The following is a 27,011-nucleotide window of genomic DNA, read 5'->3' as shown; positions in this document are numbered from 1 at the left end:
AGGTGTGAGTCAAAGGTGGGATTAGCAAAGGAATGCATGTGTGGAGGGGTAGAAACTGGTGGTGGGAAGTTGAGCTGGGAGGAAGTGAGAAGGTTTTACAAGGAGGAGGGGAAGGGTATCTGGTAGCCTATTGACTCAAGCTTCTGATCTTGCTGCAGTTCACACCCTCCAGGGTGGTTTATGTACAGCATGTCCCCAAAGTCTTAGTGCGGTTTTAAGTGACACAATGTATTAGACCTCCTTGGTCCACTCCTCCCAACTCTCCTCTCCTCCCACCCTCTCACTAAATCAGATCAGGGACAGGAAGAATAATGTATTTGTCTTGGGACAATGTTGGGAGGAGCTTCAGTATCTCCCCAAGGGGCCAGGGCCAAATCTGAGTTTCTCCCTCACCAGGCGCAGCTTTTGCTTCCATATCTCCCTATGGGGCCCACAATTACAAAAAAAAAAAAAAGAACAAACAAAACAAACAAACAAACTGGCGACTGAGTGAAGATGGAGGTCAGGGTTGACATCGGGAGCACTGACTCCACCTCTAGCCATAGGACAACTAAACGGTGAATGGATGCTGGGCTCGGCAGTCATGAAGATCTGGATTCACATCATGCCTCAGATACTTACTACCTGTAGGACCCTAGCTGAGTCACTTCCCCTCTTTCGACCTCAGTTTCCCCATCTATAAAGTGGGGATACTAATTTCAACTACCTCAGTTTCCCCATTTGTAAAGTGGAGATACTAATTTCAACTCACAAGGTTTCTGTGAGGGTCAAATGAGATAACATACAGTACTTTTCAAACTTTAAAGTGCTATATAAATGCTGGTTATTGTTATTTGAGAGGATATTGACAAACTACAGAGTCTAGAGAAGTTGGTGTCTCGAAAGCGCCATAGTATGGGAGAACAACCATAGCATTCCAGAAATTATTAAAAGAACCAAAAAGAGAACAAAGGCTAAGGGCTGACATGTGGAAGAAGGCTTAGATGACATGGGGTTAGAGGGGGCTGGCCCCAGAAGGCACAGTAACTGGTGGTTTTACAGAGTTGGAAGTTTCCAGTTACCGTAAGAAAAAAACTTCTCAATAATTGGAGCTTTTGAAAAGTAGGCTGGGCAGCTTTGGGTGGTAAGTGAGTCCTCCAATCACTGGAGACTAGATGACCATGCAGTCAGGCACTATTTTCAAAATACTTTACTGATATCTTGTTTTTCCATCATCTTTATTTCCTCATCTTTCTCCCCCTTCTCCTATCCAGTGAGCCACTCCTTAGAATAAAGGGGGTGGGGAAAGGGAGAGAGGGACAGAGAGACCCACAGACAGAGGAGGAAGAGAGGAGAAAGGGAGGGAAGAAGGGAGAGAGAGAGGAAGAAAGGGGGAAAGAGAGAGGGAGGAGGAATCAGAGGGAGAGGGAGAAAGAGGGAGGAAGAAGGAGAGGGAGAGAGACAGAGACAGAGAGACAGAGAGAGAGAGAGCAGTTCAGTAAAGCTAAACAATACTGATTCAATCTACAAATATTAAGCCTCTATTTTGTGTCAAGCCCTATCCTAAAGGGACAAAATTGCAACAGTCCCTGCCTTCAGGGACATCCTCTAAATTTGATGGTATACACTTAACATTCTACTTGGGGAATATACATACTTATAGACACTATTGTGTAATGTTATGTGACAAATACATCAGAAATAAAATAAAGCACAGTATAATATCAGAAGAGTCACTACTGACTAGTGGAATTGGAGATGGCATTTGTATTCGTGTAGGACTTTAAAAAATAGGCAGTAATTCAACACAGGAAAAGAGGGGGAAAGAAGGTCATGGGGTACAGCCTGAGCAAAGGCACAGAGGTGGGAAAGCAGAGTATGAGATAAAAACTAGTCTGGTTTGGCTAGTTTGTAGAAAGCAGTAGGAGGTATAAAAGTGAAAATGTCAGATGACATCATCTTGTGGTGGGTTTTGAATTCCGGGCAAAAAATTCCAGCACTGTCGACTTTTGAGAAGAGGATTCTGGGAGCTCTATGAAAGGTCGTTTGGAGGGAGTTGTGAGGGCAAAGTGGGATCTTTCTGCTGTTTTTATTTATACCAAGAAGTATAATGCCTCTTAATAATGTGATTAAGGAGGAACTTTCCCACTCATTGTTGGACCTGACCATAGAGGGAAGCTTGATTAGAGGAGTTGTTTTGTAGGAGGGTCCCACGTACCTTTTGTTTTTTCTACAGAGGCACTGGGTCAGAGGGTCATGCTCTCTGGCTCTGAAACGTGTATAAACACTCTGAGAGTGAGGTTTTACTTCAAGGCTTAGTTTTTGGAAGAAGGTTTATGTGCCAGAGGAGAGTCTGGAAAGCCGATAAGCAACCTCCCCTTCCCCTTTGAAAAACCCAGATGTCAGTACTTCCCTCTCTGGTAACTACGGTGAGACAGTTGGACCTGTCTGTTAAATTGTTTCATATGTATTGATTATGGTCAGACAGAGGAAGCAACGTCTGTTGATCTTTGATTTCTCTGTATTTTCTCTGAAGCTCAGGGTGCTGACTTTTTCACCTGAACTAACTGAATGATACATGTGCTTGATTAAAATGATTGCTAACCCCTCAAAAGTTGCCTTTCCTTTTAGAAATGCAGATCAAAGAACCTGTGATAGCAGGCCCCCATGTGTATGTTGGGGTGCTTACTGATACAGGAGGTGAGAGTGAAGACAGAAACCCTGTGAGGAGGCTACAGTTGTAATCAGAGCAGGTGGTAAACTCTTGAATTAGGAGGGTGGCAATGGGGATAGATAGGTGGAATTCACTTTTAACCAACTACCTAGAAGTGAGGGAGAGATTCCAGAAGAACCCAAAGGTCTTGAACAAGAGATAGAATGAATATGGGAGGCCAGACAGAGTCAAGTCACGAAGAGGAGGTTGGGATGGGGGAGACATTTCAAATATAATTGTGACCCAGTTGGCGAGGTGGGTCTGGAACGCAGAGGAACAGAGTCTGGAGCCAGAGCTGGGGACTGGCAAAGCCAGGGAGTGAGTGAAGATCCTGCACAGGGTGATGATGGTGGGAGCAGAGTCAGAAGGGGGAAGTATCTTTGTGTGATCAGAGCCGCAAAGACTACCCTGAGGTTATGGATGTGAATGGAAAAAAGGATGCTGAGTTTGTCATTTAGAAAGTCCGTGCTGATCTTGGAGAGCATATTCAGTGGGTGGGAGCAGAAGCAAGGGATTGCAAAGAGTGGGGGAGATGAGGAAGTGGAAATATTTGGTGGAGAAAGTTTTTCAGAAAGTAAAGAGAGAGGAGAAAGTAACTGTGAGAGATAGAAGGCTTTTTAGGATTGGTAACATCTGAGTGTATTTGTAGGTAGACTGGAGCAGGGCAGAGTTTGAAGATGCTTGATGGGGCTGGAGGAGGTTCATGATCGCAGAGGGATACTCTGGGGAATTACTGCTCAAGTTTGGGTTGGACTGGATTTAGAATCTGAGGGCCTAGGTTCGAAACCACCTTCTGCCACCTACTTCCTATGTGGTCTGTGACCATAGGCAAGGCATTTTTTCTTTGGGCCTCAATTTCTTTATCTGTCAAAGGAGGATGTTGGCCTTGACAAGCTCTGAGATCTCTCTGGGCTCTAAATCCATGATCCGATGGATGACTAGGGGATACTCCCCAATCATTTGAGACTTAGTGACTTATGATCTTCTAGCAGAAGGGACTGGGGGAAATGAGAGGTTAGCCAATAGACTTAGTCTTTTGCATTGATTGAAGGACCTGCTGCTCTAAGGCCCCTGGAGTGTCAGGTTTTCCTTTTTGGCCCAGAAACATAAGGGCTGAAGATAGCTCTTCCTGTTTTCTCTATTCCCAACCATCAGAGGTCCAGCCCTCTCCTATAAATAAGCTGAGCCATTTGATATCCATGCACCTGTCCTAGAGTGAGACTGGCCAGAAGGTATGCCACTGTTGGGGTGAGGAGAGGTACCAGCTTAGGGTATTAGCAGCAAGGACATCCCTTTCTTCTCCCAGCCCATGGCTCACAAAGAGAGGGGATCATTGTCTGAGGATATAACCATGATGGGCCAGTCAGGAGAGAATACACATGCATTCACCACATGGGTATTGGCTTTGGGAGCCACATTTTCTCCAATCCTCCCAAGCTCTACACATTCCTTCCCACTGCCTCAGCTTCCCACCTTCACCCACACCCCACATAATGTGCTAGTTTAGGTTGGGGGAAAAACCAACCATCCACAACTGATTTCCTTCTGGTTGCTCTGTTCACAAACAAGACAAATAGAGAGCAAAGACCAATAAACAGACTCCAAACCCAACCATCCCCAAACTCCACTGGGTCAACAGGAAAGCAGGAGGGCAGATTAGCCTGGAATCAAAGCATCTGGGCCTTTCCAATCAATCGGCACCAGGCTAGCATGATGGAAAGGACACTGGACTAGGAGTGAGAAGATCTTAACTGAAGCCCCTGCTCTGAAATATACCAGCTATGAGACCCTGGGCAAAGCTCTTAACCCAGGGGTGGGAAATCTGCAGCCTCAAGGCCACATGTGGCCCTGTAGGTCCTCAGGTGTGGCTTTTTGATTGAATCCAAACTTCACAGAACAAATCCCCTTAACAAAAGGATTTGTTCTGTAAAACTTGGACACAGTCAAAAGTTCACATCTGAGGACCTAGAAGGCCATGTGTGACCTTGAAGCCACAGGTTTCCCACCCGTCTCAACCTCTCTGTAAAATGGGACCAACAATTGTTCACATTTTGACCATGCATTAAAGATTAACAAAGTGCTTTCTCCTTATAGTTTCACATGGTAGGTAGTACCAAGAATCATCATGACCTCCATTTTTACAAATGAAGCAACTGAGAATGTTTTTATTGCCTGTCTCCCAGTGTGTGTGTGTGTGTGTGTGTGTGTGTGTGTATTTTCTCATAAATTTCTCTCTTATGGTTCAAACCCTTAGTGGAATGTGAAACTAGGGAACTCTAAAGTCATTTGGGAGTTATATTCTCAACCTTAGAAAGGCCATAAATGTGTGATTCTGTTTCTTTTCTGAAATCCTATGTCGAAGGCTCACATTCTGGCTTGGGAGGCAACACACACACACACAAAACTGTATGAAACAGGAAAGAATCAGATTTAGTTTGTGTGGTTCAGATTGGTAACTGCTGTAACCCATAGAGAGGAGAGATCAGTACAGTGCAAAGAAAACTAACAGTCAAGGAGATATTGGAGGATTGGAGTTTCATAAGGCCTTAGTAGCACTTCATAGTATTTCATTAGAAGACAGTGGGACTCACCCAAGGTCACACAGCTAGCTTGTAATGCCCTATTCTATGCTGTTGCTATTTCAGTGAATAAATTAAGCACCAGACACTGAACTAAACACCCCCTAACACCTCTTCTAGAGAGTCCCTCGAATCTCCTGAGAAAAAAAGGTCAGCATGCTCCCTTCTCCCCAGGGACTTTGTGGTGCAAGAGAGGAACCTGGAGCAGACAATAATAACCTCAAAAGAGAAATGTCAGGTACCAGGGATGAGGAAGATATTTGGGGACAAGCAAACTCTATTTCTTGATCTCAGGGGAAAGTGACCAAGGGTTGTACCTACCAAGGACTTTGATATATCCAGTTTCTTAGTCCAGGCAAACTCTATGTCCACAAGCGAACAAGGCTGCAGAGAGAAGATTTGGGAGGAGAGGGAGGAACCCCTGCCGTCCACTTGGGCAGTAAACTGTCCAGTTGCTCACCTCTACTTAGGACACCAGGTGGCGCTGCACCCCCATCTCATATCTGTCAAGGCCAAACCTGGAGAGGCTTTAATCCAGGTGTGGCACTGGACCCTTTGATTCTGATCTGGGGAGTTCCGCAGACACTCTGCATTGGTCTGGCCCTGCAGGGGTTATTTGAATACTAATTTATCGAACACCTCTCATGTGGAAGAGCCGTTGCCAGGAGCTCCCCATCCTTCTTGGCTCATTCCATTAAAGACCCTGACAGCCCCACAACCCTTCCAGGTACAGACTCTGGAAGCAGCTGCATTCATTCCCCCAAACAACTCTCCTCAAAAGGCATCTGTCCCTCAGGGATTTCTTCAAATGCCTCTTCCAGAGCCTGGTTCTGTTATCAGCTTAGGCTTGAGGAACAAGTCACAGAATGACAACCTGCTGAGGAAATAGGGATTGCCCAGGACTGGTCCTTAGATGACCCCTTGACCTCTAAGAAAGTCTCTCATTTAAATAGCAGGCTTGGGCCATGCAGAATTTAGGTCCTCATGGACTTGGCTTCATGTTTGCACTGGGTACATTCTGGTCAGTTTCTTTCCTGGTTTTCAAGTTCTCTTTTGTTTCTCTCTGGGTCTCAGTTTTCTCATCTCTCAAAGGAAGAGACAAGATTTGTCCTCTGAGAACTCTCTTGGCTTGAAATCTATGATCCCATGGCTTGGGATACTCCTGATCTTTTGAGATTTAGTAGTTTATGAGTCTATAATAGTGGGGATTAGGATCTATCTGTGAGGACTGGGGAAGATGGGGCTTAGCCAATGGGTTCAGCCCTTTGAATTGAATAATCAAGGGAAATAAAAAACCTCTGAACCAAAGCCTTGAAACTCAGTTATTACTATAATAACAGAACTCTAGACAAACAATAGTACAGAAGCATAAGCATTTAGTTGGAACAGAAAATGAAACAAACCAAAAAAAAGAGAAATGTTCTCAGCAATTATCCAAATTAGTACACACTTCTCTCTTCCCCCATATATTCTGGAAAGCCCCTCCCCTATCCATAAAAATACTGATAATAATCTAAAATAAGTAGTATATATTATCAATAATAATTAAAAACTTAATAGTTTAAATTTGTAGGGCGCTTCAAGGTTCTCAGACATTTTCCTGATGTGATGATCATATCCTAGCAGCCAGAACCCCAGTGCTTGCTGGCCTCCCCACACCAGTGGGTGATCTCAACAGACTCTGCCATATTTTGGCTGCCAGCAGTATGTGCAGAAGTTGACCTCTGCCTTTGGACCGGCTGGATCCACCTAGAGTTGCTCAGAACCTGGGCTTGGTCCTGTTCCCATTTTCTGGTTTTCCTCTTCCCAGTAACGAGTGTCTCCTGTGCCCATCAATCACCCTTCTAGGAAATGAAGTCCTGATCAGACAGGCTGCAACAAGTCTTCATTGGGCAGGCATTACTGAGAGCCTGGGATGAGCCAGGTCCTTGTGCTGGGTGCTAGGATAACAAAGAGAAGCTTACATTCTTGAAGGGGAAGAGAAATAATACTATACGTTGTAGAATAAATAGAAAATGATAAGGGCAGGGTGCCAACGACTGGGAATATTAGGAAAGGTTTGGTAGGAGGAAGCACATGATGTGCTTTTTGGGAAGCTAGGGAGTCTATGAGGCAGTGTGGAGGAAGAACAGCATTCCAGAGGGAGGGTACTGCTTGTGCAAAGGCACATAGGTGGGAACTGAAACATGGTTTGGGGGATAATTTGGTTCTCTGCCACTGATTACACCCAGAAAGCATAGTCCTGCCATTGTCTCCCATCACAACTTGAAAGGTCTGAAGACCTCAACCTACAGTGATGGTAAAGACAGATAACAGCAGTTAGGACTGGCAGGTAGGACGGGCAGGTGATAATTGCAGAATGATGGACAAATGAATAACGCTCATGGTGGTGTCAGCAGAATAGGACAGGTGATGGTGACGGTGGAGAACAGTCCTAAATGACACTACCTAGGGCTTGGCCCTCCCTGGCCTTGGTAGGTCCATCTACCTGTTGGGCATCTCCTGGGAGTGCCTTCGAAGAGCTTACAGGGAAAGAGGAGGAGGAAGAGAGACAAGGTGGGGGAGGGAGGGAGCCATGTTATAATAAGTAACAATGCTATATAAGGGTAGAGTTGGGCCCGGCTAGTTTCCTCCCATGTCTAGCTCAGCCCTGAGCACCTGCTCTGCAGGAAGTAGATGGGGACTCGCTGCAAATCAATCTTTTATCTTGGCTTCCTGTTTTCTGCCCCTGGGGGCCGACATACAGTCAGAGTTCCAAACCACTTCACACTGACTTCTTTAAACTGTCAGCTCTGGCCCCTTGGGGAAGGGGGGGGGGGGGGTAGAAGGGAATGGGGGAGGAGGCCCAGAGGGCGTTGGCCTGCCACAATCCTATTGTCAAGGGTGCCCCAGTTGGGAAGCACAGCTCAATTCATCCTTACTGGCATAGATTTTGCATTTCACTGGTATAACTAAATGCAGAAGTCCCTTCGGGTCTCTCTTCCTTCTCCTCTCCTCCCACTGTTTTCCCATTCTTCCTCTTTTCTCAAGACCTCTGATACCTCACCAACCACAATGTAAGAGCTGCGGGGACCTTGGGGATCCTCCACCAGTTCATGCCCCTCATTGACCAGAGGAGGAAGCTGAAGCCCAGAGAGGGGAAGTAACTTGGCCAAAGTCAGGAGGCCAAGAACGGTTCTTCACTCTTCCCTCAGTTGAAGTGGGCCTAGCCGCAAACCCAAAACATCAATCATCGATGCACCTCCACTTAGGTTCATTTAACCTGGGAGCTGGAATACTGGGTAAGAGGGAAAAAAAGTTACATCTTAATTTTCTAGGATGAATTTTTTAAATATACATTATGCAGAGAAGGGGTCCATGGGTTTGAGACTGCCAAGAGTGTTCATGAAGTTAAAAGGTTTAAGAGCTCCTGACCAAACTGCTTATTAAAACTGGATTCTAGGCCTGGCTTCCTATATATCTTTCCCAAAAACTGGCTGGAAATATTGTTCTCCAGGCTGTTCTCCCAGTAGCCCTCTAACCAGGTACCCCTATTTGCTACCCATACCAAATCATCTCTCAAAGGCACGGGTCTGCCCGCTCAAAAGTTTTCCAAGGACCCCACTGTTTATAGGCAACCTTTTAAACCGTCTTGGCTCTCAGTAAACCTTCCTGTCCCCCTCATCCAGACACACGTTATCCAAATACATTCTAGAGTTCATTGTGCCTTTATGGAGATCAAAACCAAGTAAAGAGGTTCATAAAGAAAAATTCTCCCCGACTTGACAAGCTTCTCCTATTCCCAGGCTAGAACTCCAGATGCTGGCACTGAAAGTTCTCCACAATCCTGCCACTGCCTGCTGGCCTGCCCAGGTCTGTTCACAAAGCTCCTCTTCTGGAAGTCTCCAGGCCAGTCCAACTGGCCTAACAGCTGTTCCCTGACTCTTTTCTCTGGGCCTTGGGCCAGGCTGTCTCACCAAGCCTCTGGGCTGGCCCACTTCTTAGAAGCCAGAGCTTCCTTCAAGGCTCAGCTCTGGGGGCACATGTTTCCCAAAGCTTTCCCAGACTACCCCTACCTCTGCTCCGCACCCTCACACAACAATATCACTTCAGTTCTTTCCTTATCTGCGTACCAGCTGTATATCCCCTCCCCAAACCAAGTCTGCTAGAAGCACCTAGGCATCCCAGGTCAGGTACCAAGCCTGGAGCCCAGCACACAGCAGGCCCTTAATATGAAAATGTTGGTTGAATTGAAAGACCCTTTACCACATCAATAAGGAGTCTTCTTTGCCAAGTCTCCATTGACTTAGGACCATCATCCCCCACCCCAGCATAAGACCTAAGACTAGGAGTTAAATGACCTGGATTGTAGCCCTGTATCTATCATGAATTTGCTGTGCAACCTCAGGCAAATCTGGACCTCTCTGGATCTCAAATCCCTCAACTGTCAGGTAGGTTCTGTGAGAATCCAGCAGGACCAATAAAAGCACTTTGTCTCTCCCTGCTCCAGTCCACCCTCTACTCAGCTGTCAGTGATCAAGTCTCAAGTCACCACCACCACTCCTCACTCAAGAAACTCCACTGGCTCCCTATCACCTTGAGGATTAAATATAAAATTCACCAGCCCTCTCCCCAACCCCTGCAATACCTTTTTGTCAACACACACACACACACACACACACACACACACACACACACACACACACACACACACTCATATTCATTCTCTCCTTTTCTCTCTCTCTCTCTCACACTCACACACATATTCATTCTCTCCCTTTGTCTCTCTCTCTCTCTCTCTCTCTCCTCCTCTCTCTCTCTGTCCCTTTCTCTCTCTCTCTCTGAGATCCAGTGACAGTGGCCTCCTTTTTGGTCCAGAACAAGACATTCCATCTCCCAACAATCTATGTCTCCTAGCTTCTTTTAAGTACCAGATAAAAATCCCACTTTCCACAGGAAGACTTTTCAGACTTCTCCTCTCCCTTTAATCCAGGGCCTTCCCTGTCGATAATATCCAATTTGTCCTTGAGAGCAGACACTGTCTTTTACCTTTCTTTGTCTCTCCAGTGCTTAGCATGGTGCCTGGTGATTAGTAGGCACTTAATAAATCTGGAAAGTACAAAAAAGACCTGTATGAACTGAGACACAGAGTGAGCGACAACCATGAAAGCCCTAAAAACTGTGAACACCACAACGATCGACCACGTTTCAGGAGACCAACCAAGCTACCACCTTTGGAGGGCATGGGAGTGGGGAATGGATTCTGGTCGCAAATGGCAACATCTATTTTTTGGACAAAGTAGGAATTTCTTTTGCTTGATTACGCACATCTGTGACAAAAGTTTTGCCTTTGTTTTCTGTCAGGGAGGAGTGGATTTTTGTTCATTAAAAGTTTTCAATAAAAAATAGAAAAATAAAGTGTGACACACCATGTACATCTGAAATCAGTCAGCAAGGCTTTATTAAGGACTTCCCATGTGCTTGGCCCTGGGGAGACAAATGTCAAGAATGAACGAGCCCCCAAACAGAAAATGAAAAAACGAAAAAGAGATGGAAAAGGCACTGCCATTATAACAAGGCAGGAGGATAAGAAATAGTTCACATTCATATAGCCAACATTTATATGGTACTTCCTTTATAGCAACACCATGAGGAAAGCAGCAGCATTACCTTCAATTTCCAGAAAGGGAAACTGAGCCACAGAAAGGTTAAAGTGACTCACCCAGGGTCACACAGTGTTGAAAACCGTCCTCTAACTCTGCTCTGACTCATTATTATTTTCTGACAAATTAGCATCAGCTCGGGTGCCCAGTGGCTACTTTGTGGAAGAGGGACAGGGACAGTGAGCCAGGGAATATAAACTAGGCACAGTGCTGGGCCCTCCCTGGATTGGCCAAGGCTAGTTTTGTTTGGAGCCCAGGAGAGGGGAGAATTCAGAACTCTTTTTCCCCCCAAAATTTATTAATTTATTTGTTTTCAGTTTTCAACATTCATTTCCATAAGTTTAAAATTTTTCTCCCCCTCCCTCCCCAAGACAGCATGCAATCATATATGGGCTCTACACATACGTTCCCATTAAACACATTTTCACATTAGTCATGTTGCATAAAAGAATTATAGCTAATGGGAGAAACCATTAGCTATAATTCTTCTATGAGAATTCAGTACTCTTGAAGGACATTTGTCTATCATCTTCCATATCTATTCCTTTCACCTAGTATTTAGAGTGTTTCACTCTTCTCTTCTCCCTCCATTTCTCTCCCCCTCCCTCCCTTTTCCTTTCCTCTCCCCCCTCTCTCTACCCCTTTCTTTTCCCCTTCCCCTCCCCCAATATCGGTTGGTAGTCTCTCTCAGACTAGGTCTTCCCCCATCAATCCCAGGGCCTCAGTGCTAACCCCACCGTAAGGAATCCAGGAGACAGGTGGCTTTGGTGAATATTCTTTCCTCCTGTTACTCAGAATCCTTTGCTGAGGAAATGCAAGGATTCCTTGGGGTCCAGTTTCCTGCTTCACTTCTACTTTAAAGATCGAAATTTCAGTTCAACTGCTGATAACCAGGTTACTAGAGAGCTGCTTGACCTTGAGCAATTCATTTGGGAACTCCTCATCTCCAAAATGCAGGATTAAAAGACCTCTGAGGCTCAGTGGGGTACAGCACAATGTTGTGGCTCTGTTCCTTACTACCTGGGTAATTTGAGGAAAGTCATAATCTCCCAGCCTCAGTTTCCCCAGCTGTAAGTAAAGGAGTTGTGCTTCTAAGGGTCTTTGGAACTGTAGCTCTATGATTCTATCCTGGTTCTAATTCTCATCCCACAGACTAAGAAATGCTGAAGGGGTTGATTGTGGGAAAAGTCTAAGAAGCCCTGATGTAGATCCTATTCTGGGATGTTGCTGGGAATACCAAGGAAATGTCAGAAGACTCACTACCTGTTGTTGGGATTGCTGTTGGGGTTTTTGAAGGCCTTTATGGTTATTTAACTTTGCTTTCATTGATTATCTTCATATTTATCCTATATATACAGGTAGATACAGATTTGTATATGTATAAACACATACTTGTTTTCTCTCCAATTAGAATGTGGAAGGTACTTGAAAGAAGGGATGGTTTCATCCTTTGTCTTTCTATCCCCAACACCCTAACACAGTGCCAGGCACATCGGGTACCCTTAATAAAGACTTGTTCACTGACTAGTACAAAGCACTGTGCTCAGTGCTGGCAAAATAAAGATGAAAAATGATCCCAACAAATTCAGAGTTTGTAATCTATGAAATGCACCAGGTAGGTAAAGGAGAATAACACAAAGACAGAATGTGAATGGCACAGGGCAGCTAAGTGGCCCAGTGGGTAGTTGAGTCAGGAGGACCCAAGTTCAAATCCAGCCTCAGACACTTGACACTTATTAGCTGTGTGACCCTGGGCAAGTCACTTAACTCCAATTGCCTCCCTACCCTGACCCTGCCAAAAGAAAACAACAGAAAGTGAGTGGGACCAAGGCAAAATTCAGACCAAGTGCTTTAGGAAAATCTGAAGTTTGAGATCACCTTTAGTTGAGGGGAAATACAGAAGGGCCTCCTGGCAGAGGAAGCCCCTGAGCTGAGCCTTGAAGAAAGAGGCAGGGAGGTTCCAATTAGCCTGCACTAAATCAGGAAACAGCAGGACCAAAATCAGAGCTAATCATCAGTTTGTTGAGAAAGGAGAATGTGTGAAAGAGAATATTGAGAAAATCAGTCTAGAAAGGTAGGATGGAAACAGGAGACTGTGGTGACAAAGAGCCAAAGGTTTTAGAAAAAGGGAGTAACTCCTCAAATCTACATAAAAGGATGGTTACTATGACAACAGTTTGAAGGGCAGGGTTGATGTCCATCTTGACTCCTGGAGTCTCTAAGCTGTCATTATTTTAAAACTTTTTTTGAGCCAATTGGGGTTAAGTGACTTGGCCAGGGTCACACAGCTGGTAAGTTTGAGTCCTCCTGACTCCAAGGCCAATGCTCTATCCACTGGGTCACCTAGCTGTCCCAAGATGTCTTCTTAAGAGCAGGCAGGGAAAAAGTCTTCTAGATCAGGGCTTCTTAAACTTTTTCCACTCTTGACCCCTTCAGCATTTCTTAAACTGTGGGTCGAGAAAATGGTAGGGCTACCTTCCTCCAGACTATGGGGGAGAAAGGAGAAGACCCCTTTTCTCTCCATAAAGTCTGGTGACCCTACAGCTTATTAAAGGCCAGGGAACCCATCCCTCCAAGAACCCTTAAGTTTATTTACACTGGGTGTAAATAAATCCTCCTCCAAACATATTGTACCATTCCTGTTCACTCTGACCTTTCTAGGGATCCAGGGTATCTAGTTCTTTGTGGCTACCCCTGGCTTCCTTCAAGTCTCAACTAAAGTCCTACCTTCAGCAAGAAGCCTCTCTTAAGGATCCTCAATCTTTGCACAATCCCTTCCATGATTATGGCCAACTTATCCTGTCTAGTCTGTTACAAGTGTGTGAATCTCCTTTCCCCCAAGTGAACCAGAGAATCTTAGGGTGTGGAGGTTTGGGAGTCATCTAGAGAAATTCACCCCTGAAGGAGAATCTTTTCTAGGACATACTGGACAAATGGTCAGCCAGCCTCTGCTTGAAGACACCCCAGTGAGGGGAAATCAACTGCCCTCTCCCCAAGGCTGCCCATTTTGCTTCTTAATTGCTCTAATCGTTGGGGAGAAGCTTCTCTTCTTTCTAACAACTCCTCATTGCTCCTGGTTTGGGCACAAAGCTAGTGTCCCTTCCACCGGACCACCCACCACAGACCGCTTAGTTTGGCAGTGAAGCCTGTGAGTCCCTTGAAAGAAGGAGCTGTCTTCTACCTTCCTTTACCCTGCCAGGCTTAGCACGGTACTGGCACACAGCAGACACACACACACTCGAACTCACTCTCACACACACAGCACGCACACACTCACACTCACATACACAGCACACACACACACTCACAGCGCACGCACACACACACAGACACACACACACACACACAGAGCACGCGCGTGCACACACACTCACACACACACACACACACACACACACACACACACACACACACACACACTCGGTTACACCAGTAAGGGCTCTGACCATGTACACTTGACCTCTAGACCTTGATCCTCGGGCTATTCCAGTCCTGTCCCGGGGTGCCGTCAGGCCGTGCGCTCGCACTGATCACAAAGTGACGAAGAGCTCCCCGCCCTGCCCCCGGCCGGCCCGGAGTTCTGAGGGAGCCGTCTGGACTGCGCCCACCGGTGCCCACTCACCACTTTGCAGGCGAAGGGCGGCGAGCGGGTCACTGTCTCGGGCTTCCAACTCCGCGCCCACCTGCCGGGATGAGCGACCCCCGACTTCAGGCGTCCGGCTGCCATTGGGTCGGCGGCCAAGATGTGAGGCTCGGGACGCGGGGACCTGGACACACCCCCATGCGATGCCCGTGGCCTCCAGTAGGTGGCGCAGCCTCCCCGCTCGCGCCCGGTCCGCGAGCGGGTCCAGCCCATTTGGCGCAGGCGCGCTGCTACAGGCGGATGGATCCAGGCTCCGCTTCCTCCGGCCAGGCCTGCGAGCTTCCTTCCAGCTGAGCCGGAGAGGGCCTGGGGAGGGGGCGGCCCCCGCAGCAGAGGACGCGCGCGCGCGCCGCCAGTCTTCCCCCCCCTCCCCGCCCCGCCCCGCCCCGCCCCTCCCGCCGCGCTCCCGGGGTGGGGGCAGCCGCCGCCGGCCTCCAGTCCGGCCGGGAGCCGTCGGGTCCGTTCCTCCGTCCAGCCCGCTTCCAGCCCGGGCCGCCGGTGCCGGGGGGGCTGGGACGCCGGGGCCCGCCCCGCTCCAGAGCCAAACGTCGCGTGTCTGGGCTGCCCAGGCGGCCCGCGCTACGTCCCCACCTCAAGGCTCGGCGGCGGCGTTCGGAAGCGGAACTCTCCCGGGGCCGCGGCGGCTACATTGTTTCCTCCTCCCTCCCCGACCCGGGCCGAGCGGTGCTCCCCGGCCCAGCCTCTCGCTGCCCTCTTCCCGCTCCTTCTCTCCTCCCCCCTCCCCCCGCTCCTTTGGACCCCTCCCACCAGGGCGCCCCCCCGCCCCCCGCCTCCACCCAGCCCCCGGCCACATGGACTGTCCCGCAGCCCACTGATGTCGCCGGCGGCTAAGTGGATCGGACCGCAGCGCTCGGAGAGAGGTGAGTGAGTGCCCGGCGTTCGGGGCCCTGGCCGCGGCGGCCCGAGCTGGGTGGAGATCGCCAGCCCCGGAACCTACTGGTCCTTGGCCGGCTCCCGCCCTCCCCGCGGCCGCTCCCCTCCCCCACCCGAGCTCCGACGGGTTTGAATTCTCCCGGGAGTTGCTGTCACGGTGTAGACCCGGGCAATAAGCCGTCCTCCGAGATGGGTCCCGGGCCCGTGGGGCAGGCGAGCCCAGTGCCAAGTTGGTGGGTCCTCACCGCCCCGGGGCCTACCGGGGGGTTCGAGTGGGGTCTGCGTGGGGGACTGGAAAAAACTCCACTCCTTAAGAGGTTCTGACTAAATCCTCGCCAGCCCTTTATCTTCCTCCACCCAAGAGCTCGGAGCCTCAGTCCCGGCTTTGGAGGGGCAAGGATGGGGCGGGGACCCAGGATAATGCCAGCCTTCCCTTAGTGGGACTGTGCAGGACGGGCATGTGGCTGATGGAGGAGGAATTAAGCTTCCAACATGGGGTGGGGTCAGACTGGACCAAGGTGGGGGTGTGTGGAAAGAGAAGCCATTTCATTGTCTCTGGGGGTTTGCCAGCACTGCCCCAAGCTCTATCTTCTCCTCCCCTTCCATTCTCCCCCCCACCCCACCCCCATTCCCACCCTCTACGCTGTAACCGTGCAACCTGCTGACGGAGCCTGAAGCCTGACAACAGGGCTGCTCACGCCGGCCTGTGCACAATGCTCCTGGTTCCCCAACCCATGCTTTAGGACTCAGGCTCAGACACCCGACTTTGGGCTACTTGTACCCAGGACAGGATTTCGGAGGATTAGTTTCCTCGATTTGACTCCCACTGAAGAGGTTGAAATACCCTCTCTGGATGGGACTGCTCCTTCTAGCCCGCCATCCCCAGATTGCATCCTTGGGTAGCCAGGGAGAGCAGCCTTGGAAACAAAGCCCCCTGTACCACCTAGAGGGAGCTGGTCTTGCACATGTGAATTGCATCTTTCCCCTTCCCCGCCCCACTCTGCCTGGACACCTAGGCCTGTGTTAGACATCCAGGATTGGAGTCATCGAATTAAGGCAAAAGGAACCTAGAGAACATTTAGACCAATCTCTTTTATTTTACTTTGGGGCAAAGTGAGGCATGGAAAAGAAAAGGGGTTTGCCCAAAGTTAGGGTCATAGAATTTAAAACTGGAAACAAGTTTATTTAGAGGTAGTCTAGTCCTTGTTCCTCATTTTACAGATGAGGAAACCGAGGCCCAGAAGTGACTCGGCCATAGTCACACATTAAATTACTTCCTGACACTGGGAGAGGTGGAGCAACTAATAGAAACCAAAACTGTTCCTTGAGCAGGCGGTAGCCAAGACAGACTGAGCCAGGCCCTGAGAGGCTTAACATGTGCTCAGCTGGGCTGCAGATCTAGGCATCTGGAGAAGAGAGGTTTGGAGAAAGTACCCAGCTGGCAGGTTTATGGCTCAGAGTGGGGTACTGGCCCTGGGGCATCCCTCCCCCAGGCTTGCTTCCTCTTATTGGGGTCCTGGGCTCTGAAGTCTCAGCTGCTTTGGGGACTCAGACCTTGTCTTTCTATCTTCAAAGCAACCATCCTGTCAGCTATGATTAAAATTTAATGTGTGGAGTGGGGAGTGATTAGAGCTTTTGATTTTTTTTTTTTTTTGGAGGGAGGTGGTAACTACTGAGGTAACTTGGTGTCCTTGGCTTTCCTTGGAGAGAGCTTTGCCCATATGAGTTACCCATAGACCTGGTTGTGCTGGGTAAGAATTCTTCATGTTCAGGGATACAGAAGGTAACTAGCAGAACAGGAAGGGTGATGTGGCTAACTAGGGACTCATATGTTCAGAAGCCCCACATTTCATCTTCCTCCTTTCTCTTTGATTTGGGATGGTAAGGGGAGCCAGGAAACTTGGCAGGGAACGGGGGGAGATCCTAACTTTCTAGCTGAATGTCATCTTTATGCCTGATTGGTCACTAAGGTGGCTTCTACCCCCAGAGGCATACTGCCTTGTACCATTGCCATGACCACCTCAGAGTACCTGAATTCCAGGGTCTGATAGCAGAGTCAGAGAAACACTTGGAAATTTCCTTGGCAAGGAAACTGTCTCTAAGGAGAGAATTGGGGTAGTGGGGGGGAAAGGGATGTGGGGCACCTATCTCTTAAAAGCTTTTTGACCTCATCTCTGGTGTGTGTCGCAGGAAGAAGAAACATTATTGAGGCATAGTTTAGAGGTGTCCAGACTCGGTTCCTTTAGCACAGAGCCAAGGGTCAGCCTTTGCCTTCCTTGGAGGCTGATTCCCACGAGCTGGTTCCAGCCACACTTTCTCCCTCAAAGGAGAGTTGGGGAGAGTCCAGTATCCAAGCTCAAAGTCATTTAAATCCCTCACTCCCAGTTCTTGTGAGTATTCCGTATGACTCTCCTCCCCTTCCTCATCTTTCAAAATAATGGCTGGAAGCCTCCATAAAACTGTGTTCCTACCCCTCCTTTTCTTAGTGGCCATCATCAGCTTTGTTGGGACTTGGGGAGGAGGCTCCAAAGCTGAGGGACCTGAAGGTGGGAACGTTTCCAATTTCCCTCATGGGCTACGTCCTCATCTCCATCCCATCCCCATCCTCTGGGACCTATGCTGCAGCCTCTGAGATCAGTCTAGGACATCAACCTCTACGGTGGCTGCCTTCCATAAATTTGCCTCAGACCCCCTGCATCCCAGGCCATCTTCTTCTAGCTGACGGTCCTGATAGAACTCAGTCCTTCTGATCCTGCCAATCTCTCTGTCCCCTAAAGTGGCCACACTGGGAGCTTGTGGCAAACTGGCTTAAAATATGGGTCCCAGCCTTGGGAGAGGGACAGAGAAGGTCCCATCCTTCTTCTTTCCCATACCAGCCTACCAAATAAGATGAGAGATCTGAAATAAAGGGGAGGAGCCGATACCAGGGTGGAGCTCTGGTGGGCTGGAAGCAGCTGGAGCCTTTTACATCCGGTCAGGACCATCCCCAGGGCTCCCCAGGGGACACTTGCTTAGCCTCTTGGGAAATCCCCATCAGCTTTGTCAAAGCTCAAGAGGTCTCAGTCTGGGTGTAAGTGCTGGGGGTGGGGGTGGGGAGAGGGAGAGAGTACCCACTTCTCATTAGCTACTGAAAGGAGGCACAGGAATATTCCTCCAACCAAAGGGACAAGAGCAGGGCCCTTGAGGTTGAAATAGATCCCCAAAGAGATAACCCAGGGAGACATGAACTGGACTCTGGACCATTGTTAGGATATTTCTTACGAGCTGCTGAAGGATAAAGACCTAAATTGTACCCTTCGTGGGCTGGTGGGAGGACACCCCTCCAACTGGTTACTTTGCCAGTGCAATGGGTCACAAGGGAAACTGGTCTAGACACTGGATGGTTCAGTGCGGTCCATCCTAACTACATCCCCTGCTGATGGTGGGTCATTTGAGCTTAGCTGAGGCATAGCTTGAGACCCCTCCAGAGATGGAGAGAAATCTTCATAGGTGACTCACTTCCCCTTATCACAGCCTGGTTAAGTAAGGACGGTTTAGAGGTGATTTCTCTCCCCCTCTCCCCCCTTTTCTAGCTTGGCTCCAGAAAGGTTCAGTCATCTGCTGGATGAAATGGCAAGCATCAGAGCTGAGATCCCTTCTGACCCTCTTGATTTCTGATGTGTGCCTTGTCTGTGTTAACTGGGGTTGGGTGAGAGAGGCTGGTCCTGGTCTTGACTTAACCCATCCTTTTTCCTGTCCTCCTCGGAGCAGAAGGGAGATTTTTCTTCCTTCCCGGCTGTCTCCTTCCTACTGTCCTGTTGCTTCTTGGGCTGAGCCCAGCCTTTTCCTAAGTAGCAGAGATCCCGGGGGCTTCATGGAACAAGATGAGCATCAGAGGCTCAAGGATGGGACTCAGACATCCTGACTGGAGCTTTGGTTCCCATCTTCCCTTACTGTTTCTCTATCTCTTTATGGGGAGGGGCTTGTGGTGGGAACTGTGGTTTTGAGATTTTCTAGGCTAGACCACACAGATCCCCCAAATCAGAGCAAAGAGTTGGAAAAAACAGAAAAACCATTTACTGTGGCCTCCAGGCAGGGCCTGTCTGCTTCAACCATCCCTAGTAGGTGCCTGTCCCCCTGCTCCTCAAGGGAGGGTACATAATCCCCCTTGGCCTGTGCTCCATTATCTGCTTTGAGAGCCAGCCGTGGAGATGGGCAGGGTAGACAGCCACCAGGGGCGGAAAACATGGGCAGGGACTCAATGAAGGAACTTTTAATCTGATTTTTTACAAGCATGTTTTTCGTGTCTGTGGAGTGTAGAGTTGGTTGTTATCAGTTAAGCTACATGTGACAGCCTGGGGCCCTCCAGTAGACAGTAACCATGGAGATGAAATTGTCCAGCCTTGCCTAGACCTTGGCTGTGCTGTTCAACCCATCAGCCGGGTCATCTTTAGGTCTACCCTGAACATGCCTTGCTGCATCGAGAGTCACCTTCTCTTCTGCCCTCTTCGGAGCTGGAGAGCAGCAGCCAATATCTCCTTCTTGCCATTCCACCAGGGAGTAAGGGCCAGTCCTCGAGGCATGAGACTGAGGTGGCTACTGGGTGCAAGTTCCCAGAGAAATCTCAGCAACCCTGAGAGCACTTGGGGCTCCCAAGGACCTGCTTTAGATGGACACAGTTTGGCCCAGTGCATGAGTTCTGGATTTGGGAGTCTGCAAGACCTGGTTCAAATCTCACCTCTGGTATTTATTTGACCTGTGGCCACAGGCTTGATGACTTCTAAGTGTCTAATGGTTCTGTCTAAATCCAGGATCTTTTGTCTTGACTTTCTAGAAAGAGGCCATTGATATGCTGGATCAGTTTGGGGAGCTATAACTCTGAGGCTATGTAGCCTTTAATCCTGGTCTCTAGAACTTAGACCAAAGCACGTTCCCTCAGGATATTCTTTCAGGTCCCATCTTCCTTCTCTTAGAATGCTCTAGACAAAGCTGGAGTGAGCTACCTTACCTAGGTCAGGGTAAGGGGCACCTCTGAGGCTCTAATTCATTAATCAGCTTTTTTTTTTTTTTTGACAGGGATAAGGGGTGGGTGGACAGTTGGATGAGGTCAAAATCCAGTGTGTCCCAGAACTAGATGAGTCAAAGGACGTTGTGCCTTAACTAACTGTGTGACTTTGAACAAGTCATTTCCTGTCCCTGGGCCCCAGTTTCCCCATTTGTGAAGTGAGTGGGGGTGATTTCTGAGTTCCCTTTCAGCTGTACAGTCCTGTGATTATAATGCCCCTCTTCCCAAGGGAGATCCTCCAGTTTCTTTCATGTCTGCCTCCTTTCTGTGGGGATTCCCTAGCCCCCTTTGGGGTAGTATGTGAGGTGGCTGGCTCCCCCATCCCATCCTCCACCCCACAGATCACTGCCTGCCTGCCTTGGGCTGCCCTCCGTGGGCTGGAAATAGAATCCGCTAAGTAACGATTAAAGTCAAATTCGGGCCTAAAAATAAAGTACTGGGGAAGGAAGAGTGAGAGCACATGTGAATGTACTTGGGCACAAGGGGAGAAGTGGAGCCTCCAACTGGGGCCCCTAGTACCTGTGTGGAGGGGGAGCAAGAGAACCTCCAAGGGCTGCCCAGACCACAGCCATCCTGCCAGTCTGAGCACCTTTAGACTTCTTTCCCATTCATTGACCCATTTGATTTTCCCAAGCAACCCAGTGTGGTAGACAAGGCAGGTGCTCTCCCCATTGTACAGGTGAGCAAACTGAGGCCTAGAGAAAGGAAGTGCCTCATGGTCACATAATAGCTTAATGGCAGAGTCACAGTTTAAACCCAGTATGTTGTTTTGTTTTGTTTTTTAACTTCACAGGCCCTAACTTAAGAACCGCAGCGTTAGTTTGGGGTAGGGGTGGGGGTGATTCTGAAATCAGACAATTTGGTTTCGAGTCCCATCTCTGATGCTCACTAACTGTCAGAACTTAGACAAATGATTTAACTTATTTAGGCTTCAGGTCCCTCCATTGGAACATTGCAAAGTTAGGTTGCATGGTCTCTGAGGTCCCTCTGACCTCTAGAGCTGTGCTCTTATGGCTGAGGTATCCTGTGGAAGCTCTGAGCCTGGAGGAGAAACCCATGTTAACTTACCTGTGTCACTTTGAACAAGTCATTCCTCTCTTTCTCGGATTGTTTTCCTATGTGTCAAATGAAGACATTGGACTTGGGTAACGTCCACGCTCCTCCTGGATTATAACTGGGAACCTCTAGGTATAACCCCGCTGGGCAGGATCAAAGGTGGAGGAGAGCATGGCCCTGCCTTGGAACCAGAGCAGTCTTTTTTTGTAGGAAAGTAGGCTCTACCCGACTGGGGTAGTGACCTCCCTGCTTGAGTGCAGGGTCCCCAGGACAAGCCCTGGCTGTCAGTGTGTATTGGGGGCGGGTCACTGCTGCCAGGCTGCCCTGGGTCCCCTCATTGGGCTCTCCTCCCCTGACCTCTTTCTCCCTCCTTTTCTGCAGTTTCCCTTCCTGCTTTTAAGGCCCAAAGTCCTGGGGGTGGGGACGGAAGCTGATTTTTAGGCTCTTAAATACTCTGCTCCTGTTAGAATGAGTGAACAAAAGGTCCCTCCTCTTACCTTCCCACCAGTTCCAGCCCAGAAAACTGGGGGAGGGAGGAAGGGAAGTGGCCACAGCTTGATCCTTTCCATCCCTCCCTTAAGAAACCTAGCCTCCGAACCAGACATCCTAGACCTCTTAACCTCTGGGTAGGTTATGGGGAATTCTGCCTGGGGCCTCTCCCTTCCACTCCATGCCCTCTCCATTTCAGAGGCAGTTCATCGAATCCCCCGGATTTCCCCTAGGTCCTGCTGACCAGCTGGGGTACTGTGTTCTCCCATTGTTGTGTGCACTCCACACGTGGCCCAGTTAGGCCCTGGACGGGGTGGAGATAGATTTGGAGAGGGAAATAGAAGAAAAGACTAGATGCTGCCCCGGGTAATTCAGCAGAATTGGGGATTCACACAGAAAATAGAGAGCTGTCAGTGGAAATGCCTCCTCCCAGAAGGGAGAGGGACCGGTCAACTTCCAAGGATTCTTGGAAGAGGTAGCCCTTGAGGTCTGCTTTTGAAGACTGAATAAACTTTATATAAATCAGAGAATCTCTGAGTTAGAAGGGATATCATTTCTAGTCTTACCACTTTCTTTGCAGATTGGGAAACTGAGGCCAGCTAAAGTGACTTGCTTCCAGTCAAAGTTATTTAGAGGTGAGTATAGGATTACAAGGAGAGACTGTGTCAAGTATTTCTTAAGGCCCACAATGCTAAACACTGGGAAAGCAAAAACTAGACTCCACTGTCAAGGAATTCACAGTCTAATAAAGTAGAAAACATGCAAACAACTGTACAAACAAGATCTAAGAAGGATAAATTGGGGATAATCTCAGGTTAATTTAGGTTAACCTTCACTGAGAGTCAGGAGGACTGGGAAAGACATTTGGAGTGAGACTGGAAGGCAGGAGACACAGATGAAGGAGAGCATTCTAGGTATGGGGGACACCAGGGAGATATCCCCAAGCGGAGTTAGTGCCCTGGATCACAAAGGGGAGAAAGGTGTAAAGACAGAGAAGGAAGGCACCAGGTTGTGAAAGGCTTCAGAAGTCGTACAGGATTTTCCATTTGATCTCAGAGATAATAAGAAACCACTGGAGTTTATTGAATGAACGTTGGCATGATCAGAGTTGCACTATAAAAAGATCGCTTTGATAGCTGAGTGGAGGATGGAACGGAGTGGGGAGAGACTTGAGGCAGGCAGAACCCCACCAGGAGACTATTGCCACAGTCCAGGCAGGAGGTAAAATAAGGACCTGCACCAGGGTAGTGGCAGAGGAGAGAGGCTGGTGGTTAGGAGAGATATTATGGAGATGGAAATGATAGACCTTGGCAACTGATTGGATGGATAAAGAGGTGAGAGTGAGATGTCAAGGATGACACCTGGCTTGTGAGCCTTGGTGACTGGGACAGTGATGGTCACCTCCAATCAGTAATTTGACAGTTTGGGAAGAGGGGAGGATCTGGGGAGGAAATATAATGAACTGAGTTTAGGATGTGTTGAGTTTAAGATGTCTGTGGGACAGGTATCCAGTTCCAAATGTCCAGCTGTGCTCTCCTCACTAGGCTAGTTATTCATTCCAACCCAACAGGATTTAAGTACCTACTGTGTGTACTGTACAGTGTAAACAAAAATTCCACCCCCAAGGAATTTTTATTCTACTAGGGATTTCTGCTGGGTTCTGCCCAGGAGCTAGGGCTAGCAAAAAGTGGATAAGTTTAAAATGTGTTGCACAGTATTTTTAACTTTGGAAATCTTGACTCAGGTGTATAACAACTTGCCCTCCCTGAGCTTAAAGGGATGTAGGGAAAGAAAGTCAACAGTCTATCCAATATAAACAAACCTTTATTAAGCACTCGGGTGCCAGGCACTGTGTTAGGCTGGAAATTCAAAGAAAGGGAGAAAAACAGTCCCTCCCTTTAAGAATCATACATCCTCAATTGGGGAGAGACAGCTGGCACTTATCTGGGCATATCCAAGATGTATAGAGAGTATTTGGAAAGTAGTGGGAAAGGGAAAGGGGAACCAGGAAAGGGCTCCTGCAGAAGGTGAGCTTGAAGCTGAGTGTTGAAGGAAGCCAGGGAAAATAGAGATGAGGAGGCAGATCAGGCCACCTTAGTGAGGGCATGCTTTAGCCAGGGACTTAACTTTAGCCAGAATAAATCAAGTCTTGGTTCTTTGTGATAGGAGGCAATGCCCTGTCATGCCAAGAAAGGGTGCTAGGCAGATAAAGGTTGACCTGGACTCTGACCTTTGGTCCCTTTGCAACCTGAATGATGAGACTGGAAGACAATTCAGATGTCTCACACCTTGACCAAGTGATTTCCTCCTTGGGGCAGCAAGTGATTATGTGTTAGGTGCTGGAGACTAAGACAAAAAGGCCTGGCAGAGACCATATGTATATACCTCAGTATTTACAAGATGCAAGGCGGGGTTGGGGAAGGCATCGAAGCTGGGCTAATCAGGAAAAGGCTTCATGTAGGGGGTGGGGTTTGACCTGAGCTTTGAAGGTATCTAGGAATTCTACAAGAAAAAGTGCCTTCCTGGTATGGAGGGGTAGGGAGGGGGTAAGACAGTCCAAGGTCCTATAGGACTAGAGCAGAATGACCTGGTAGGTCCCTTACATGGGACAGGGGACTACATACAGCCCAGGTTTTTTGACTCCCAGGCCAATGCCCTTTTTGCCAATCCCAAACCTGGGCACCAGTAGAATGGAAGCTCATACTACCCCATGGGGATGGGCAGAGGAGGAGAACAGAAGAGCTGGTTAGATTAGTAGACCTCTGAGGGGTCCCATGCCAGTCCAGTCATCCCCAGATTCTAGGATTAGTTTGCTGGGTTAATCTGCAGACTTAGGAAGGTTTATGAAAATGTAAGCAAATGGAGATGCAAACGCATTTATGCCCAAACCTGGACTCAAGGGCACTTGGCGCCTGGGATCACTGGTTCAGGTGAAGAGTGTGTGGGTGGGGAAGAGGGAGTGCATTCCTCCCACCTTCTACTGGCCTCTGATCCAACCCTTCTACTTTCTCCCTCCCCCCCCGGATTTCGTATCGTAGCTCAGGATACCCAACTGGCCTGGGTCACGCCTCTCGCTGTGCGGAGCTGAGCTCCGGCTCCACTACTCTCCCAGGCCCAGGTGGGGCGGGGCACTCCTCCCCAAGGGCCCAGCTGCCTGGTAATTAGGCGATGAAGCAGTAGTTAAATACCTTTCTGGGCCGGTAGGGCCGAGCTGTGCACGCTGCTGCTCAGCCCCGATGGGGGAAAGGAGGAAGGAAGGGAGAGATCGAGGAAAAGCCTCTGGTCCCAAGTTCTGGGCAGGGACAGATCAAGGCTAGTGCATGCATACAAGTAGGACTTCGGTACTGTTTTATTTTTAATGAATGCAAAGAAATGCCTTTATGTCTGGTTGAAAACGTTTTTTTCCTAGCAGCCAGGATTTAAGAAAAAGCCTAAGGGAAGCTAGCCTGGGATTCCCTTCCCCCCCACCCAGAAGATTACATGGCCTCTGTTTGACTACCTGTAAAATGGAGGAATCTGGGGTGGCCAGCCCCAATCCTCCCATTAGTATAATTAGGATGTAGAGCCTGGCCTGAGGGTAAAGAGCCCCCTGGATTTTAGTCCCTATTCAGGAACTAATTTATGAACTTGACCAAGTGACTTCGACTCCCAGACTGGTCTGGCTCCCACTTCTAGCAAAGGGGTAGATCACAAAATTAGCCCTACCCCCACCTCTCAGGCACTGCTGTGAAGACTCAGTTAAAATATACGTGCTGTGTGATCCTGGCAATTCTCTGAGCCTCAGGCTCTTCTGTAAATGGGAATGATTTTATTTGTAGCATTTGCCTCCTAGTGTGGTGAGATATTGTCTATAAAGAACCTTGCACATTTACCTCCGTATTTATAAAAGGCAAGTATTATTATTTGTAGTGCAGTCACTTTCCCCTTTGTATCTTAGTTACTCATGGTCTCCTCTCTGCCAAGCAGCTCTTCACCCCTATTCAGCTCTTCTGGGACCTTTCCCTTTGTGTCCCCAGGGCTCAAGTGTCCTGACCTTAGTAGGTGCTTAATGTTTGCAGAGCCTTTAAGGAATACTTGTGAAGAATTCTGAGAACCCAATAAAAAGACCCTCTATTGATAGGTAGAACTGATACCAATTTTGACCATTCCCCACTCTGTCACTCCCCAAGATCCCAACCCTGCCTTAAGGTTATTAAGAATGAATAAAGTTTCTCATTGGTGTCCTTTTTCAGCATATCCAGATATATGATTTCTTTTTTAAAACGATCTCCACTGGAGAGGTTGAATTTCTAAGTTTCCACCTGGAGGACCTTGTTTGGGCAGGTCACTTAATGGGGCGCAGGGAGGCCAAACAGCACCTTCCTAGAGAAGCCTCTAATTTATCCGATAAAAAGTGTTTACTGGCTAGTTTGGAGGTCATCTCAGAGGGTTGTGAAGTGAAGTGGGGAGGCTTCCAAGCTCTCTTCCGGTTCCAGATCTCGGACCCCAGGACTTTATTTGGCTGGTCTCCTGGGGCCGGAAACCAGAGGGCTTGCTTTTCCTTTTCGGGTAGCCTGAGCGAGGAGGTTCATTTAACTAACTACCTTGGAAAAAGTGGCTTGTATAAATAAATGCCGGCCAGTCCTCTCTTTATTGTGATTGTTTGATTGCTGCTGAACGAGCCGAGCGGTACGGGGCGGTTGGCACACCCTGCCCCGGGGCCTCCATGCTACTGTTTCCGAGATGCAGTTCAGCTTTTGAGCACCTCCTGGTATGCTCACCTGGCCTAGCTAGCCCAGCCCAGCCCAGGCCTGGGCCAGGTATGCTGGGAGAGAGCCCGCCTGCCTTATTATCCCCGATGCTTAAAGCCTTCGCTCCCCACGGTCTACCGCAGGAGTGGGAGCCCTTCAGCCTCGAGACCACGTGTGGCCCTTTAGGTCCTCGAGTGTGGCGGGGCCTTGAGCTAAGAGTTGCACATGAGGACCAAGAGGGA

At 48.7% G+C, this 27,011-nt stretch overlaps 1 protein-coding gene across 4 annotated transcripts in view; it reads left to right on the top strand.

Moving 5' to 3' along the window:
* Window positions 1–14,848: 14,848 nt before the first annotated feature.
* Window positions 14,849–27,011, top strand: part of CSK (C-terminal Src kinase) — a 34,176-nt gene continuing 22,013 nt past the window's right edge. The window contains exons 1-3 of one of the 4 annotated variants that reach the window (XM_072628338.1): window positions 14,849–15,437; window positions 17,641–17,840; window positions 22,620–22,674. The gene's annotated coding sequence lies outside the window, so the exon portion shown is untranslated. The remainder of the gene's footprint in view (window positions 15,438–17,640; window positions 17,841–22,619; window positions 22,675–27,011) is intronic. The other 3 variants (XM_072628337.1, XM_072628340.1, XM_072628336.1) reach the window with 3 other exon arrangements.

This window comes from Notamacropus eugenii, chromosome 1 (assembly GCF_028372415.1).
Source record: "Notamacropus eugenii isolate mMacEug1 chromosome 1, mMacEug1.pri_v2, whole genome shotgun sequence".
NCBI lineage: Eukaryota > Metazoa > Chordata > Mammalia > Diprotodontia > Macropodidae > Notamacropus > Notamacropus eugenii.
Note: the sequence above shows the minus strand (reverse complement) of the source record. Positions and strands in the feature narration are given on the sequence as shown.